We start from the raw sequence: 19,330 nt of genomic DNA, 5'->3' as shown, positions 1-19,330 counted from the left end.
AAATTTCATGGCACTCACATATTTTAAGTAACAAAATTATGGTGATACAGCTTTAGTCAACTGTAATTTTGCAACCAGCTAATCATTTTCCTCTGAAAATTGAAATTCTTAATCTGTCTCCTAATGACATTTTTCTTTGAAAGCTTATTTGGTAATTTAAATTATTTTCCATGCTATTACTTGCTATGACTGATTTCTGGGCCACTACCCATTCTTAGCCAATTCATTAAAGTTTATAATTAAGCAGGAAGATGAATGGTCAAATTTTTGTTTCCTGTTTTTATTTTTTGGTACTATAATTACTGCAGTGTATGGTTTAATAAACTATACTATTTCCAGGAATGAAACTGAAAGTTTTCTTTTGCTGTTGTTGGTCTATCTGTTGCTGTTATTGTTGTTAAACATTGTTCTGGTCTGGATAAGTAACAAGATGAGAAAACGAGTGATCAATTATGACGTAATGTATTTTCATTAGCCTTGTAGTTTTTAAAATTTTAGTATCACACAGCTTAGGAGTTTAACTCATTTGTGCATTAATTCTAAATTAATTTAAAATTTTAATGGTTTACTACTAAGTATGGAGGAGAAACTTAGTAGTGATTTTTATTTGATATAGATTTAAAGCTTTGGATACAAAAGATCCAAATATATTATATTTTTCAAGTTCATTTGTGGTTACAACAAAGTTTGAAATTACTTTATTAAGCTATATAAGGTTTCTTTTAAAATTTGTCTTCTTTTTAGAGTAGGCTTAAATTTAAGAGGACTAAAACATTTTTCAATTCAACTAGTTTTATTTCTACCTGGAATAACCCCTCCTGATTTTTAAACATCACTGATGCATATGAATTTTGAAAGTCAAATCTGTCTTTACAAAGAAAAATCATTTTTCTTTTGTAGGAGCATCTAGGAGAATGTGTATTGTCATTTCCCTTATCTTTGTAGATACCAACCTACTGCCAAATTGTCATAAATTTAATTTTTATATTGCTAAGCTGCTTTTTCTAAATTTAACACTTTGAAAAGATGTTTTATCTCCCAAAAATCATACGGTTGGACTAGAGAAGCTCTAAACTTTCTGTGTATATAAGAAATGTTGGGAAAAAAAAAAAAGCTAAAAAAAAAAAGAAAACAACAACAATAACAAAAGAAATGTTGGAAATACTATTTTAAGATTTATATTCTTAAGGTATTTATTGGTTAGAATTTCTGGACCCTCCAAGTATTTTTATTTAGCTGAATTACATTTTGAGTTGTTCTTTATCTAGAAGTTTCTGTTAAAGATAAAGTGGTAATTTATGTGATGTGTGGGACACCATTTTATAAAGCCCAGCTTAGCTGCCATAAGACGTTAATTAAAAAATATATAAATTGAGAAAAATCTGCTACAGGTAAAGAAGGTATTTCATTAATTTCATGAATCTCACTTTTAGACAAGTTTAGAAAGAAAACATTGTCACATAGCTGAAAGGGATACTATATTTTGGGGAAAGAAAGATTCTCTCTTAGACTGCAGAGAAGTTTTGATTATACCCAGCGGTGATATTCAAAATATTTAACAACTAGTTTGGGACAGGCATCAATTAATCAGAGTGGACCTCAGCCATAATGCTAGAGGCAAGGTCCTGGAAATATTCGGGGGTGTCCTAGAGGAGCCCTGGGGTGGTCAGTGTTGGGGAACACTTGGGACTTGGGGCCATGACTATTTACCAAGAGGGATAGAAGTTTTCCACTTTAACAACCATCTTAATCATAATATTGCAAACTGGCCAAATAGCATGTCTGGATTACTCATGATCAATGGTTGCTGCTGGCACTTGTAGGAATCAAGTCTCTTGGACTCCATAGATATCCATATCCTCTTTCATAGTGCCTCATAGTGTCTCCTTTAAGTTCATTATGGGACTCTATGGCAAATCCTTTTGTCAAGCAAGTTGTCATCTCCAACTTAATAAATTTTATGCAGTAGATTTGCTTAAAGGAAGATCCACTTTTACTAGGATGAAATGTGTCAGCAGGCTAATGCTCATTTTCATGAAATAATTTCTTTCCTTACAAATAAACAGTTTATCCAAAAGAACCTTGTGGATTACCTGATTACCCCACTCTTTCACAATTAACTTTCTTTATGAAGCCTTGATTTTTTAAAAATAATTCTTCCTAAATTTTTTATATAATTCAATAGATTGAATAATACTGATGCTATTTAATGTCCAAAATGCCTTCATATGCACATAGCAATACAAACATACTTGACAATACAAACATAAAGTAAAAAATTTCCATCTAGAGCCATGCCTTTTTTTGTGTGGCTAAGTCCCACTTTGCTTGTATTCTTGGGTCCCACTGACTAAATGCATGTTTTTCATAAAACTGCAGGAAATTTCCACCATCATTTGTACCAAAGCATATCATGAAAACGATTGATGATAAAGTGAGATGTGTAAGATGAAACAGGAAAAAATATTACTAATTTATGAAGTTTCAATTCCATAGAGTTGCTTATTGTGACTGTTAGTAAAATAGGTAATATTTTTGTGGCACAAAAAGCATTCTGAAGGTTTCATCTGAAGGGATGTTTTATGTTGTATTAAAAAAAGGTGTGATAAGACAGAGATCTAGATCGAATATGTATAATTCCATTGAACGTCATTTAGCTTTTATCTTATTCAAAGTGTATCAATATTAAATAGGCTGAGACCTGTTTATCTTTATCTGAGTAGCTGCTCCTGGAGCCTTTAAAATCCTGAGGGTGGTGACAATAGACGTAAAACAAGGAGGAGACAGTGACTGCAGAAGCAGCGCCTGTCCCTTTGGCTGAGTTTGGTCTGGGCTCCGGTATATGCACGCCCTGCTTCTGTTATTCCTTCTGTTCTCCGCCGAGTTTTATGTGGTTCTGGAAAACTTGTCTGCTTCTGAATCCACCTCTGTCTATCTCTTCTCACTCTTCAGGTTTATTTTGCACACTGGTGAGATAGCATGGGGTGAGATAGCATAGGGCTGAAAGCAGGGCTGGGCGGTCTTAGCGGACTATTAGAGTACCAGCTCTAACATGTATTCGCTCTGTGGCTTTAGGGAAGGTGAGTCTTTACCGTCAGGTTTAGTGATTAATAAATGATGGTGTATGTAGACTATTTAGCGTATATGTAACAGTGGCTATTATTGTTGTTTCACTTATTCTTTCTCTCGTACCTATATACTCCCTTGGTTAGATTGTCACTAATTCCTGGCTGCCCTTTCCTTGACGGCCTTGGCAGCATCCTTCTCTTCTGTCTTGGCTGGTCCAGCCCCCCCTTCCCCTCTCCTTCAATATCCCAACCGTTTCTGGCATGTAGTTCTGCCAGTTTAATGATGACACAATTATGGTAAAATTCAGAATCAATGATAGCATTTGCTTATTTCTGTGTGTGTTCTAGTTAGTAAAGTTTAATAATTTAGGTGATCCTGTGCTCTTGGCTATTTATTTTATTACACTTCCTTTAATTCACAAACATTTTTCGTGGACACTTTCTCCATACAATTTTATTTTATTTAGGTTTTTTTTTTTTTTTTTTTTGAGGAAGATTGGCCCTGAACTAGCATCTTCCTCCAACACCTTCCTTGTCAATCTTCCTCCTTTTTTCCTTTTTTCTCCCCAAAGCCCCATTAGATAGTTGTATGTCGTAGTTGTGCATCCTTTTAGTTGCTCTATGTGGGACGCTGCCTCAGCATGGCTTGATGAGTGGTGAGTAGGTCCGTGCCTAGGATCAGAGTTGGCAAACCCCGGGCCGCCGAAGCAGAGCACGTGAACTTAACCACTACACCACTGGGCCGGTCCCACAATTTTATTTTTTTAACGTCTAGTTTAATTTAAGGATTCTGTTTCATAGGAGCACAGATACAAAGTGAGAGGTGCCAGTATAGTGGAAAGAGCTTTGGTTTTGGAATCCATGAAGTTTATTGAAAATTCTTACTTTTTCAAATAATATTTTAAAAAATTATCATTTGTTGAAAAGGCATTGCTTTTGTTTAATGCCATGAGTATATTAAGTGGCTTACTTGTATATTCTGTTTAGGAGAGGATATTTTAAAATTATAACAGTGACTATCCTTTCTGTCTTTCAGTTTAGTTGTTTCTGAGGGAACTGTGAGACTCTGTCTTTTTTGACTTTGGCTCATGGCCACTTGGCTATTGGTCGCTTGTTGGTTAGAGTATTGTAGCTTGAACCAAGAAAAAAAACTAAAATTAAACCAATATTTTCCCCTTACATTCTGCTCTTTGGTGAGGAAGTAGGTTGAAATTTATAATTTAGGTGATTGTGATTAGCATCATTCATTCAATTTATGTCATATATTTCCCTCAATATTATAGGTAGTTGGTAGTTTACTATAATTCAAATTATAATTGACGCTTTAAATAGCTATAAAATTCAGAATGTAATACTATAAATATTACTTATGAATAAAAGCATTCAGTTCTAATCATTCATTTACTTAATACAAACTTTTTGAACATTTATAAGATATATTTTACAAGGCTCTGTGGTTAGAAAGATGAATGATAAGTGATTTTTCTCATCAGTGGGTTCACAGTCTAATGCAGGTATAGACAAACAATTATAATACAATTTGATGTGCATTATCATAGAAGTATATGTAATTATAATGTTAGCACGAGGAAGGAATTGGGTATGTGGAACTTGTCATTCCTTTGAATTTTCTGTGGCCATCTATAATCATTTCTAAGACAAGTAGAAATAGTATTAAAACTATTAATATAAAAATCATTTTTAAGTATTTCTCCAAGGAACAATTTGATCTCATTAGGCTATTCTTTAGAATTCTAATAGAAAATAGTACTTGCTGGGAGGACAATGCATAATATGTCCAGAGATATTCTTAAAATGATTTTTATGTTTCTTCCTAAAATAGTTTATTATTTTATATGAAATCCTAAGAACGTTTAGTATTCTAAATTATACACTGTCTTGTAATTAAAGGTACAAAATACTACTGTGACTTAATTATTAATAGAGCTATTACATCAGACTCAGACATGTCCAGGTTTTATGAAAAATGAAGTTATAGAATGTGGAGTATTATTAAACAGGTGTACCATTCTTCTCATAAAACCGCTGCCTTTTTTTTTGGTGAGGAAGATTGGCTCTGAGCTAAATCTCTTGCCAATCCTCCTCTTTTTGCTGAAGATTAGCCCTGAGCTAACATCTGTGCCCATCTTCCTCTATTTTGTATGTGGGGTGCTGCCACACATGGGTTGATGAGCAGTGCGTAGGTCCATGCCCAGGTTTCGAATCTGCGAATGCTGGGGCTGCCTAAGCGGAGCGCACAAACTTAACCACTATGCCAGTGGGCCAGCCGCCAAAACTGCTGTCTTTTTAAAGCATGTACTCTGAGAGTATTCAACAATATATCAAGAAGCAACTAGCTAAATTTACTGGTAAATGAGTTTTTTAAAAATACATTTTTTAAACATTGAAGCACCATAAATGAGTTTTTAAAAAGTACATTTATCAAACATTGATGCACCAATTTCAGGCAAGTAATTGCATTTAAGATCATTTTATATAAATGCAAGAGCAGAAGGTGAAGTTCAAGATCTGTGCTGTATTCCATAGTGATCTTTAAGTGCACAGATTCTAGAGCAAACTCCTTGACTTCAGTTCATGGTAGTCCTAGGAAAGCTGCTTAACCTTTCTGTGCCTCAGTTTTCTCATTTACAAAGTGGGGTAAATAATAGTATCTCCCTCATAGTGTTGCTCTGAGAATCTAATAAGTTAATATAACTAAAGCGTGTAGAACAATGCTGGCACACAGGAAGCACTGTAGCTATGCTATTATCTTTATTATTATGATTTTTGCTTTAGTATGCGTTAACGAGCTCTTACCAGACCTGACCCGTCCGGAGAAAACAACTATAAACTTTGCACCAAATATTAAAAACAAAACAAACAAACAACAAGAAAACTCCCAATTACCTGAAGGCTCTAGAGAGTTGAACAAAAAAGCAGGCACATTCTGGAGACTTATTTGTTCAAGCTCTTGGGAAGACAGGCCAAGGACCAAAAATTAAAAGAGTTAATGTTGTGTTCACCTTGGCTGAGTTTTATTTCTATACTGATTGTTTTTTTCCATTTGCTTTCTCTTTGTTAAAGTGAATTGGGGTAGTGTGGAGGAAAGAGGAAGGGATGACAAACCTTGCTTGTGGTTCATGTAATATAGATTATGTTCTGTATATTATTAAAAATAAGTTTCTCAGATGGCTGGGCTACTGACTAACTGGAAAAAAGTGAAGTTTACTTAAACACTTGTTATTGTTCATCCATTTTCGAATATGTTACTGCTCTGCACATCCTAAGTCTCCATTCAAATAGAGAATCAAAAATTACGAAGTAAAACTGTGATTACACTCTTAAATACTGTCAGGGCAGTAGATATCTGTCTCTGAGGAGACCAGAGCCAAAGAGTGAACAGGGCTACTTTTTAATAAAGAAAAATAATACCACACTCACAGTTTTTATTTTTGCTTCAGCAAGATGCCTGCCTGGAATATGGTAGGGAATCAATAAATTATATCTGTCTGTCTGTCTATCTATCTATCTATCTATCTATCTATCTATCTATCTTAATTTATTTTGTTTGATTAATGATATTGTTAAAAGTAATTAGTGACACCTAAAGCACAAGCAAGAAAATAAAAAAAAACAAGTGGACTACATTAAACTGAAAAACTTCTGCACAGCAAAAGAAACCATCAGCAAAGTGAAAACGCAACCTATGGAATGGGAAAAAATATTTGCAAACCATATATCTGATAAGGGGTTAATATCCAAAATATATAAACAACTCATGCAACTCAATAGCAAAAAAACAAATAATCCAGTGAAAAAGTGGGCAAAAGACCTGAATAGACATTTTTCCAAAGAAGATATACCAAAGACCAACAGGTACATGAAAAGATGTTCAACATCACTAGTCATTAGAGAAATGGAAATCAAAACCACAATGAGATATCACTTCGCATCTATTAGATGGCTATTATCAAAAAGAGAAGAGATAACAAATGCTGGCCAGGATGTGGAGAAAAGGGAACTTGTGTGCACTGTTGGTAGAAATGTAAACTGGTGCAGCCACTATGGAAAACAGTATGGAGGATTCTCAAAGAGTTAAAAATAGAAATACCATATGATCCAGTAATCCCACTTCTGAGAATATATCCAAAGGGAACAAAAACACTAATTTGAAAAGATATCTGCACCCCCATGTTCATAGCAGCATCATTTACAGTAATAGCCAAGATATGGAAACAACCTAAGTGTCCATCAACAGTTGAATGGATAAAGGAGTTGTAGTATAAATATGTACAACAGAATATTATTTAGCCATAAAAAATGAGGAAATCCTGCCATGGATGGACCTTGAGGGCATTATGCTAAGTTAAAAATCAGACAGAGAAAGACAAATACTGTATGATCTCACTTATATGTAGAATCAAAAACAAAACAAAAAAACCCAAACTAATAGAAAAAGAGATCAGATTTGTGGTTACCAGAGGTTGGGGAACGGAGACTTGAAGGAAGTTGGTCAAAAGGTACAAACTTCCATTTATAAGATAAATAAGTACTAGGGATGTAACATACAGTATGGTGACTATAGTTTACACTGCTCTATGATATATATGAAAGTTGTTAAGAGAGTAATCCTAAGAGTTCTCATCACAGGAAAAAAATTTTTGTCTTGTTTTTGCTTTCTCTTTTTATTGTATCTGTATGAAATGATGGATGTTAACTAAACTTATTGTGGTAATCATTCCACAATAGATGTTAAGTCAAACCATTATACTGTACAACTTAAACTTCTCCAGTGTTGTATGTCAATTATATCTCAATAAAACTGGAAAAAAATTAATTAATGCCTACCATGCATGTGATATAAAAATATACTTAAATTTCAGTTTAAATTTAAATTCCAGAAGCATTTCAATCTTTTATTCTCATAACAGTAATATCTATTGAAGATAACCACAGCTAAAAGATTAGTTTATAACCATCTAGAACATCATGTACATAAACAGGATCATATTATGGATGTTGTATCATCTTTTACAACTTAATCGTATTTGCTTTAAAAAAAAACAAGGACGCAAAAGTCCAAAGAGAATCCAGGTTTAATCTATCAGTGCTCTGGCTCAGATTTTCTATAATTCTCTTTACTCTCTTCTCCTCTCTGTTTGCTTGGTTCTTAGGCTAGTTTCCCTTAGGATTACGGTACAATAATTTCAGGAAATGATATCCAAGTTCAGCATCATCCATAAGCACAAAAAGGAGCTGACTTTCTTTATTTTTCTTTATGAGAGTAAGGAACTTTTCCCAGAAGCCTCCTCGTAGACTTCCCCTTATGCCCATTGTCGCATACTCACGCCTCAGTGATTTACTAGCAAGGGAAAATGTGGCCAACACAGCTGGCTTAGAGTGTGGGGAGGGAGAGAGGAAAGGATACCTCTACAAAATTAGGTTCTCTTTTTTGGAAGAAGGAAGATGGTTATATGTGTAAATGAATGTTGGATAATTTCTAACATTGTTTGCTATAATACGTAGCAGGCACAGAGTTAGCATCTTTATGTCTTAATTGGAAATATTTATTTATGTTTAGGATCCTCCAGGTTCTTGAGCCAAGGTAGGTCTAGCAAGTTTAATCCTTATCCAGGAAAAGAAATCAAAGTCTATGCTCAGTTGTCCCCATCGCTGAGAAATGAAAAACCCATGTCCCTTCTCCACCCAACTAATTCATGCAGCATTCATTCAACAAAAGTATATTGAGTTGCTATTGGGAATTCTGGGCTGGAGATCCAGACATGAATAAGAATGCATCCTTGCTCTTGAAAAATTTAGCAATCTAATAGTGAAGAGAAAAGGTAAATAAATCGTTGTCATGTGGGTGAAACATGCTTTGGTAGTAAGTAGTTCAATGAGAGGGCAGAGGAGGGAGCTCCTAATTCCTTACCCAACTCTCCGTGTACAAAGGCGTACATCACATCATAAATGGCTGAGGTCCTCAACGGGTAAAAACTGAGACAAGCTTAATGCATTAATCTGTTTATATTGTAGACAGTATGATATTACTAGCTATTTATATTGAAACTGCAATTCCCAAATATCTACCATGACTTAACATTTTATTTCAAGAGGCTGGGTTCCATTTACCTTGCTGTTTAGCAACATCCCTGGTAAAGCATAAATACAGCTTTGCGAATGGAGCTATAATGCTAGTAAGTTAACGCATTTACTAACTTGATGTGGTCATCAGCCAGCATCTTGTCTAAAGCCTCTGTACGTAACTATGCATCTGTGAAATTGGTGCAGTGATTTAAAAGGTGAATGTGATTATAATCTCCTAAAGGGCTTATGGCTAAAAATGTTCACTGAGCAACAACTGTTTGTTTATCCACTACTTATGTGAATGTGGATCTTTGTCTGTGGTTGAAATATGCATCTTCTATTTGTGGACATTTTCTGTTTTACTGTCTTTCAGTCTCTGGGATGACTACTTTCTACTCTGAAGCTAAGGACACTGCATATTTCTTTGTATTTGAATGACATGGTTTCCAGAGACTCCAGCATCAAACTCAATAAGGAGGCCAATTTAATCAACATGTAATTTGATCACAGTGGCACAGTTATGCACTGTTTTAGATTATGAATTTTGAATGTATAGATTATTTTATTTGATTAGTGTCATTCAATTTGGACATCTTCCTCATATTTTTTTGTGTTCCAAGTAAAAAATTATTTTTCATGTGTAAATATTTGGTAGTAAATGAATCAGATGGTAAATTTACATAATAAACGATTCCTGAATTTTCCAGTGATTTAAAGATATTATAACCTATTGAGCCAACCTTCCTCTAATTTTTATTCTCTTAAAGTTCTAACTTCATTTTCTTAAAACATTCTGGTCTAATTTGATAGAATACTTCCTTTTTTCACCATTCTTTATCAAGTGGCACTGCCATTACTCCCCCACCCCCAACTAGCACTCCTTCTTATGTTGCTTGAATTTTCTCCAAAGCACTTACATACTATGTATTTCTGTTTTTATTTTTATTTTTTTAATAGACTGCTATCCCCATTAGAGTGTAAACCCCAGGAGGGCAGAGCTTTTGGTCTGTTGTGTTCACTTGCTGGACCACTAACACCTAGGACTATGCATGTTATGAACTGGATATTCAGTAAATATTTGCTGACTTAAGGGAGTGCAAGACAGAATTTATAAACCAAAAATTGAGGGACTGAAAAGTGCCAAAAATTCTGTTTCTGTTACTATAGTAACAGTTTTGAACATAAGGTAGAACTTTTGCTTGTGAAGTATAGCTGTTTTTCACCTTGCCTCTCCATCGTGGGAGAAAAGGAATATTTTCAGAAGGGAAAATGAGAAAGTAACCCTTTGGGGTTAGGGAACCATACATCCTTGTCTGCCTGGCACAGTCCAGGTTAATACCTGTTGTCACAGCTTAATTCCTATTAGTTCCCCCTTTTACTGTCCAAAGTGTTCCAGTTTGGGTGGGAAGTTATATGGCCATCCCCAGTCATGGTACCTTTGTGAATCAGGTAAAATTTATAGAACCTTTCCACTGAAAAAAAATACAGATAATATGCACACATACAAAATCTTTCATATAGCTTCAGATTTGAAGACTTAAGAGAAGTCCAAGCAACTCCTTTGACTTATAGCCACACACTCTCAAAAGCTATACTTTTTTGTAGCTGATCTCGGAGCTATCAGAGAAAGACAAAAAGAGTGGGATCTACATAATTTTGAGGATTTGAGAGACCAGATGGAACATTCTGACAGTTAGCATGTGGCCAGTACTGCCACATGCTACATGTCAGCCAGATTGTGTTCATGTGGCTTCTGAGATAATGGTGAGGCCATTAGTTCTAAGACCACATGGAGCTGTGATACAGTCTTGACTGGAACAGGAAACCTTAGAACTGTCCTTAGGCTGTTGACAGAGTGCAAAGAGCAGCACACCAAGGGCCCACAGAATGGGCTTCATATTGCAGTGCACTGATTTCCATAGTTCTGGAGAAAGTGAGCCTGGTATGAGACTAGAAGAACATATTGAAAGCATTGCTTTATCTGACATGAGAGAGAAGTATCCCAATAAGATTAGACAGTACAAAGAGAGAGATAAATGATAGGTAAATAACAGCAGAGACAACAGAAGAAGCAATAGTAAACCAGCAAAATTTAATACTGTATAAGCTGGTGTTCATTACATTTGTTTGCTCTCCAGATATATCATGAGTGACTATGTTCCAGGCTCTGTGTAGGGTAAATGGTGAGAGAGAGCCTGAGGAACTAGGCAGGTTTCTTCCAAGACAGGGCATAAGTGGAATGTGTGCATTATAAATATAAACACTCAATAAATGTTTTCTTGGGGCGAAGGAATTAAAAACAAGATTCCAGGGTCAAAGATAAAAACTGAGATTGTCTTGACACACCCATGGCCTGGAGATTTTGTTTTGTTTTGTTTCTAATGGTTTACAGAATAGAAGAAGTATTAATGTGTATAACAATTATGAGTTGGGAAATGAATTATTATTTATTCATGGGAAATAGTCTCTATACTTTCAGAATGGATTTGAGGTGGATGCTACACAGATATTTAAATTTAGTAGATTTATAAGTAGTTGCCCCATAAGAAGTTTTTGGTTCCTCTGAGCCAAAGCAGTTCCAGCATTGCTTAGGAAGAAATCTGTGCACCTGGCTGGATTCAACCAATAATTAGATCACTCTTGTGGTGTTTCATCTTTGATTATGTCTTCTTTCTAGGCCTTTAACTTGCCTATAACTGCTGTACAACTGTTCCCTGAGCAGACTATTCCTAATTTAATTGTTACCGTGTGACCTCAGTTTTTATGAGGGCTTTAGTTAGTTCTTTCTACTGTCCATTCGCTATCCAAACTAGACTCACTCCCTGAATATGCTCTATTTTCCTCAGATACGTATTCTCATATTCTTACCACACTAATTCCTCCACTTAGACTTCTGTGCCTTTCAAAAATTTATCCCATCCTTCTATGCATGTGTCCAAGGAGGTGTCTTTCTTGAATATTTTCATAATCTTCCCAGCCAGTAGTAATATTTCTGCTCATGGAGTCCCATATCACTGGGTTTTTAAGTTTTCCTGTATTTCTCTCATATTATGTAATAATTATTTCATGTGTATTGTATACAATTTTTTACATTAAAACATTTTTTTTAACGTCTGAAAACATTTTTATTTCACTTATTTTTTTAGAGCAGTTTTATGTTTACAGAAAATTGTTTGGAAAGTTTCCACAACTTCTCCCTCCTTTTCCCCACAGCACTTCCCCTACTATTAATGTTTTGCATTAGTGTGGTAGATTTGTTATATTTGATGAGCCAGTGCTGGCACATCATCACTCAAAGTCCATAGTTTACATTAGGGTTCACTCTTTGTGCTGTACATTCTAAGTTTTGACAAATGTATGATGTCATGTATCCACCATTACTGGGTCATATAGAATAGTTTCACTGCCCTAAAAGTCCCCTGTGCTTCACATATTCATGCCTCCCTCCCACCCAACCACTGGAAACCACTGATCTTTTTACTGTCTCCATCATTTTTCCTTTTTCAGAATGTTATATAGTTGGAATCTTATAGTATGTAACCTTTTCATACTGGCTTCTTTCACGTAGCAATGTGCATTTAAGGTTCCTCTATGTCTTTCCCTAGCTTGATAGCTCATTTCTTTTTATCATTAAGTAATATTCCATTGTATGGATGTACAGTAGTTTGTTTATCCGTTCACCTATTGAAGAACATCTTGGTTGCTTCCAGGTTTGGGCAATTATGAATAAAGCTGCTATAAATTCATGTGCAGGTTTTCAGGTAGACATAAGCTTTCAACTCTTGGGCGAATACCAGGGAATGTGATTGCTGGATCATATGTTAAGAGTATGTTTATTTTTGTAAGAGACTGACCAACTGTCTTCCGAAGTGGCTATACCGTGTTGCCTTCCAGCTAACAATGGATGAGAGTTCCTGTTGCTCCACATCCTGGTAGCATTTGGTGTTGTCAGTTTTTGGATTTTAGCCATTCGAATAGGTGTGTAGTGGTATCTCATTGTTATTTTAATTTGCAATTCCCTGATGACATGTGATGTTGAACATCTTTTTTGCCATAATAAGATGCTTATTTGCCCTGTGATATCTTCTTTGGTGAAGTGTTTATTGAGATCTGTTGCCAAGTTTTTAATTGGGTTGTTTATTTTCGTATTGTTGAATTTTAAGAGTTCTTTATTATGTTCTAGATACCAGTCCTTTATCATATATGTGTTTTGTAAAGATTTCCTCCCAGTTGTGGTTTGTCTTATCATTTGGCTAACAGTATGTTTCACGGAGCAAAAGGTTTAATTTTAATGAAGCCCAACTTATCAATTTTTCTTTCATGGATGGTGCTTTTGGTGTTGTATCTAGAAAGTCATTGTCAAACTCAAGGTTACACAGATTTTCTCCTGTGTTATCCTCTAGGAATTTTATAGTTTTGTGTGTTACATTTAAGTCTGTGATCCATTTTGAATTAACTTTTGTGAAGGGTTTAAGATCTATGTCTAGATTCATTTTTTTGCATGCAGATGTCCAGTTGTTCCAGCACGATTTGGTGAAAAGACTATCTTTTTTCCACTGAATTACCTTTATACCTGTGTGAAAGGTTGATTGACCATGTTTGTGTGGGTCTGTTTCTGGGTGCTTTATTCTGTTCCATTGTTCTGTTGGTCTGTTCTTTCACCAATACCACACTGTCTTGATTACTGTAGCTTTATAGTAAGTCTTGATTTTGGGTAGTGTCAGTCCTCCAACTTTATTCTTCTCTTTCAATGTTGTGTTGGCTATTCTGGGTCTTTTGCCTTCCCATGTAACCTTTGGAATCAGTTTGTCAGTATTCCCAAAATAGCTTGCTGAGATTTTGATTGGGATTTCATTGAATTGTTTTGTTAAAATCACTGTATCCCTCTTTGCACGCATCATTTTTTTTTACAGTAAATAGATCTGGAATTTATTTAAGGGTTTATTATGTGGAGTTTATTGTTATTCATAGTAGATCCATCTACAGTTTATTTAAGATTAGTATTTAAGTTGATACTTTTCCCAATAGTTTCATCATCATTCATGACTGATGATTCCCTTCCTTATTTATTATGATGCCTTTTTAGTCATACATTATATTCTTACATTCCCAATGTGTTACTCTAAGCTAAATATTCACGTTTGTTTATTGTTGTGCCCAAACAACACTAATTTAATCACTGAGTTTTAGAAATGTCTTAATATTTAATTGGTCTAGTTCTCCCTCATTGTTTTTCCCCTCAGAAATTGTTTATAATTTTCTTGACTATTTTCCCAAGTGAATTTGCTTGTGGTATTTAATTGAATGTAGTAACTCTGATAAGAGCTGACATGGAAGACAGCTTACTTGCTTAGTATCCATCTATTTGAGTTTTGTTAATATTAAAGTCTATATAAGAGCCTCTTTAACATGTTCTGTGCTTAGAGAAAGGAGGTGTTGGTAATTCTGAGTAAGAAAGTGTGTATATATTTCTGAGGATTTGGACAACTTCAGAAAGCAATTTAAATAGTATTATAGGAACCATTTCTATTCTAAAATAGGAATAATTTAGGAAGCAATAGATCTTAGTCCTCTCTTATCTAGTTTAAATTTTAAAAGAAAAATTTTTAACTTCTGAATGAAAATTCTAAACCTTTTCTTTGAATTAACTCGAATGTGTTAGTGTGGGAGATTGTCCAGTTTACTGTACTGTATAAGTCTATTTCATTATTTGACAAATCCAAAAAATGTGAGCGTTTTGCCTGATTAATGCATAAATCAGAATAAAGCCAGGAAAATGGGCTGAAGTATAATTCAGTGAGTTACTGGACTTACTTTTGTGACTTCTTTTGCGTAATTAAATTTATGGTGAGTTTTTTTCTCAAACTGATGGCAGGAAGGACTTGTGGTCTCATGTATTTAAAATACAAATCACATTCAATATTGCAGTGCGGAGAGATGCTTTTTTCCTTATTTATAATTTCCCCAACATTAACCCCACATCTATTTGCCCTAATTTAATACTTTGTATTTTCTATTTTAAAATTACTTGGTTTGCTCCTTGGGAGATTTTGGTAGATACCTCAGTTGAGGTCCAGTGAATCTTTAATTCTGTTATTTGTAAATATTTATAAAAAAGAAAATAGAAATAAGAAAAAAGAAAAAAATCCTTGCTAACTAATGAAACTAATAGTTATAGGAGAGAAAGCAAATATAAAAATACCTAGCACAACATCTATGATAGTAGAGTCTCAATAAATATTAGTTTCTTTCTCTTTGCACTGTCAAGGGATAAACTCATTGCTTGTTAAAATGCAATTGACCATCTAAATGCCAGTGTTTTAATAAAAGTGTATAATGTGGATTTCTCTTAATTCCTTCTTAAATGGCAGTTTGGCCACGTATTTAACAAATAACTAGGTACTAAGGAGTCAAAATATCATATATTTCGGGGGGAAGGAAGGGGAAGGAAAAATCTATGCCAAAAACAAAGTAGTTTTAATTTATTTTGAATCTTTTATTGTTTAGGTCAGACTTTGTTTGGAAAAAATAGAGAAAATTTTCAATAATTCCACTTCCAACTTGCAGCAGACCAATACTTTTGCTGAGGAAAAACAACAGCAGCAACAACAACAAACTAGGAAAGTTTTAAAAGGATTAAATTATAGGGATTTAAATAAAAAGGATTAAATTACAAAAGAAATCTATTTGAAGGCATTAGAAACTCCTGAGGTAGCCAGGACATGAGAAGGCCAGAATCTCAGAGACAAGAGAAGTGCCTTGAGGTGGGCCTAACATTCCATATACCACCTTTCCCTTTGGGCATTTACTGAGCGGTAAACTGGGCAGAGAGTGAGAAAGGGAAGCCTGCAAAGGGTCCCTTATATAATCTCATGGTCCTGGAGTTGTAAACAATTATAGTTGAGCCTGCCAAGATAGTCAGGACTTGAGGATACAAGATCTTGAAGGAAAAGGAGACAGAGAGAAATAAGGCTTATTTTCTGCAAAAGTTTTCCTCCTCAAGGCATTTTATTCTTTGTCACTGTTGGAAACCAGCTGAGAAGATTAGCAGAAAGCAGCTGAAAAGTTTCACATTGCGTTAATACGTGACTAAATACTGATTGTGCAAATCAATACTGATCATGTCTTCTGGGGTTTAATTCTTATGCTGAGAAGGCAAAAGATTGTATTTCAGAAGTTGTTGAGGAGTAGGGACCCTGGTAATCACTCCAGGCCCTCAGGTGGGACCCCTGAAAATTTTATACTATGAGTGGGGGTGGACCAGAAGTAGTCTGAATCTCAGTAAGACTGAAACCCCGCCATCAGTCTACTCAACTCCAGATCGGATTGAAGTGACCTGCTCATCATCTAGCTGCTAGCCTTAGGTAATCCTCTCTGGAGGAAAAAGCATCATCCAGCTTATATTTAAATTTAACACACAATATCTGACACACAATAAAAAATATTATTAGGCATACAAAGAATTAGGACTAAGAGAAAAAGGCTTGATAATAGAAACAGACCTATAGGTGATCCAGATATTGGGATTATCAGTCATAGATCTTAAAATAATTGTGGAATCCACAAAGAAAAATCAAATGGAAATTCTAATACCGAAAAACACAATAAGTAAAATAAGAACTCAACAGATGAACTTAACAGCAGCTGGGACATAGTTGAAGAGAGAATGAATTCATGAACTGGAAAATAGGCCAGTCAAAAATGTACAGACTGACACACAGAAAGAAAAGAACATGGGAAATAGATAAAAAAAAATTATAAGAGACATATTAGATGTGATGATAAAGTCTAACATGTAAGTGACTGGATTCCCAGACTGGGACAGAGACAATATTTGAAGATTTAATAGTGCATAATTTTTCAAAATTAGTGGAATACACATTAATTCACATTTCAAGAAGCACTACAAATCCTCAGTAAGATTAATACATAGAAAACCATACTTTGGTGTATCATAGTAAAACTGCTGAATACCAGAAAAAGAAAAAAAATCCTAAAAGCAGCTAGAGTAAGGGGACGAAAAAGGCAACAATAAGATTATTAACTGACTACACAACAGAAAAATGTAAGCCAGAAGACAAAGGCTTGATAGCTGTAATGTGGGAAAAACAAATAATCACTAACTTAGAATTCTCTGCCAGCTAAAATTTCTTTCAAAAGTGAAGAGAAAATAAAAACATTGCCAGACAAAGAAAAATTGAGATAATTTGGAGATAGGAAGAAGAGTTCTTTAGGCAGAAGAGGAATGATACTACTTGGAAAAAAGTTAATGCAGGAAGAAAAGAAGACCAAGGATAAATATGTTGCCAAATGTAAATTAATACTGACTAAACAAAACAATCATATTAGTGCCTCGTGGGGTTAAAATTATAAGGAGAAATTAACCAATCAACAGTCAGCATACAAGACGACACCGTTCTCAGTAACTATTAGAATAAACAGGCAAATAAATCAGTGATGATATAGAAAATCTAAACAGCATGTTTAATAAACATGCATATTGACGTATATGGAATATTGTACCCAATGGTGACAAAGTATACATTTGTTTCAAGTGCAGATGGGGCACTTACCAAAATTGGTTGTGGAGAAAATATAACCAAATTTCAAAAGTTTGTAATCATTTAAGAGTATGTTCTTTGACAGTAATGGAATTAAGCTAGAATCAGTAACAAAAAGATAAATAGAAAATGGATAAGTCTGTGAAAGACAGAAAGAGTTAATCGCAATGGAAAATTATAAAATATTTTAAAATAGATAATAATGGGAAAAGAGAGACATACCTAAAGTTGTGGATACAGTTAAAATTGCTTAGAGGGAAATTTTTAGCCCTAAATACGTAAGAAGGACCGAATAATTGGCTAAGTATCTCTCAGTAAGACAACAAAAAGAACATGTTAAACCTCAAAAATACAGGAAGAAGAAATAATAAAAAGCAGAAATTAATGAAATAGAAAGAAACATAAATCATCACAGCCAATAGTTAGTTCCTTGAAAAGATTAATAAAATTGATGAACCCTTAGCAAGACTGAACAAGACAAAAAAGAGAATATATTAAATTAACAATATTAGAAATAAAAAAGGGGAAATCACTGTAGAACCTCCAGACAATGAAAAGATAATTAGAGACTATTGTGAATAACTTTCTTCCAATGAATTTGAAATTTCCTAGAAAAATACAGTTTTATAAAAATATAATTTACCAACCCTCACAAAACAAGTGGGAAATGTGAACTGTCATATACTTTTAAAGACATTGAATTGGTAGGTATAAGCAGTATCACAAAGAATTCTGGGTCCAGGTGGCCTCATTGATCAATTCTACCAAACATTTAAGGAAACAATAATACTAATCTTAAACTCTTTCAGAACGCTTCTTAGCTAATTTTATGAGGCCGGTGTAACCCTGATCCTAAACCATGACAAAGACCTTGCAAGAAAAAAAAAGTTATGGACTAATATCCATCATGGACATAGATGCAGAAATCCTCCACAAAATATTAGCAAATCAAATCCATGGATATATAAAAACGATAACATATTACAACCAAGTTGGGATTCAAAACCAGTTAATGTATTCCCAAAGCCAGTTAATGTCTTTCATCATATTAAGAGAAAAAAAGGAAAAAAATTATATATTTTAATAGATATTTAAAAATATTTTTAAAAATAAAACATTCGTTATAAAACTAGTAAATTTGTAATGTAAGGAAACTTCTTTAATTGGATTGAAACTATCTACAAAATGGAAAACCAGTGAACTTTTGATTTCTTTCAGTGCAACGTTCAATAAAAGTGGTGAAAGTGGGCACTATTAGAATTAAAAAGTGAATTTAGCAAAGTTGCTGCTTAATATAAATTTTTAGTTACATTTTATATACTGGGAAACAGCAATTACAAAATAAAAATTTCTAAATGAGTCCACTTATATTAGTATAATAAAACATCACATACATAGCAATAATTCTAATGAAAGATGACAAGCCTTTACATAGAAAATTGAAAAACATTTTGAAAGAAATTAAAGATGACCTAAAAAGAAAAATGGAGGAATATACAATGTTCACATATTTGAAGACTGGATGTTATAAAGATGGCAGTTCTTTCCAGTGATCTGTAGATCAATGCAATCTCAATCAAAATCCCAGCAGGTGCTGTTTTTTGTGTGCATGAA

General features: G+C 34.2%; 1 protein-coding gene across 1 annotated transcript in view; it reads left to right on the top strand.

The window, feature by feature from the left end:
- Window positions 1–19,330, top strand: part of RYR2 (ryanodine receptor 2) — a 683,573-nt gene that overhangs the window by 234,237 nt on the left and 430,006 nt on the right. The gene's annotated exons all lie outside the window — the stretch shown is intronic.

Source organism: Diceros bicornis, chromosome 6 (genome assembly GCF_020826845.1).
Source record: "Diceros bicornis minor isolate mBicDic1 chromosome 6, mDicBic1.mat.cur, whole genome shotgun sequence".
NCBI lineage: Eukaryota > Metazoa > Chordata > Mammalia > Perissodactyla > Rhinocerotidae > Diceros > Diceros bicornis.
Note: the sequence above shows the minus strand (reverse complement) of the source record. Positions and strands in the feature narration are given on the sequence as shown.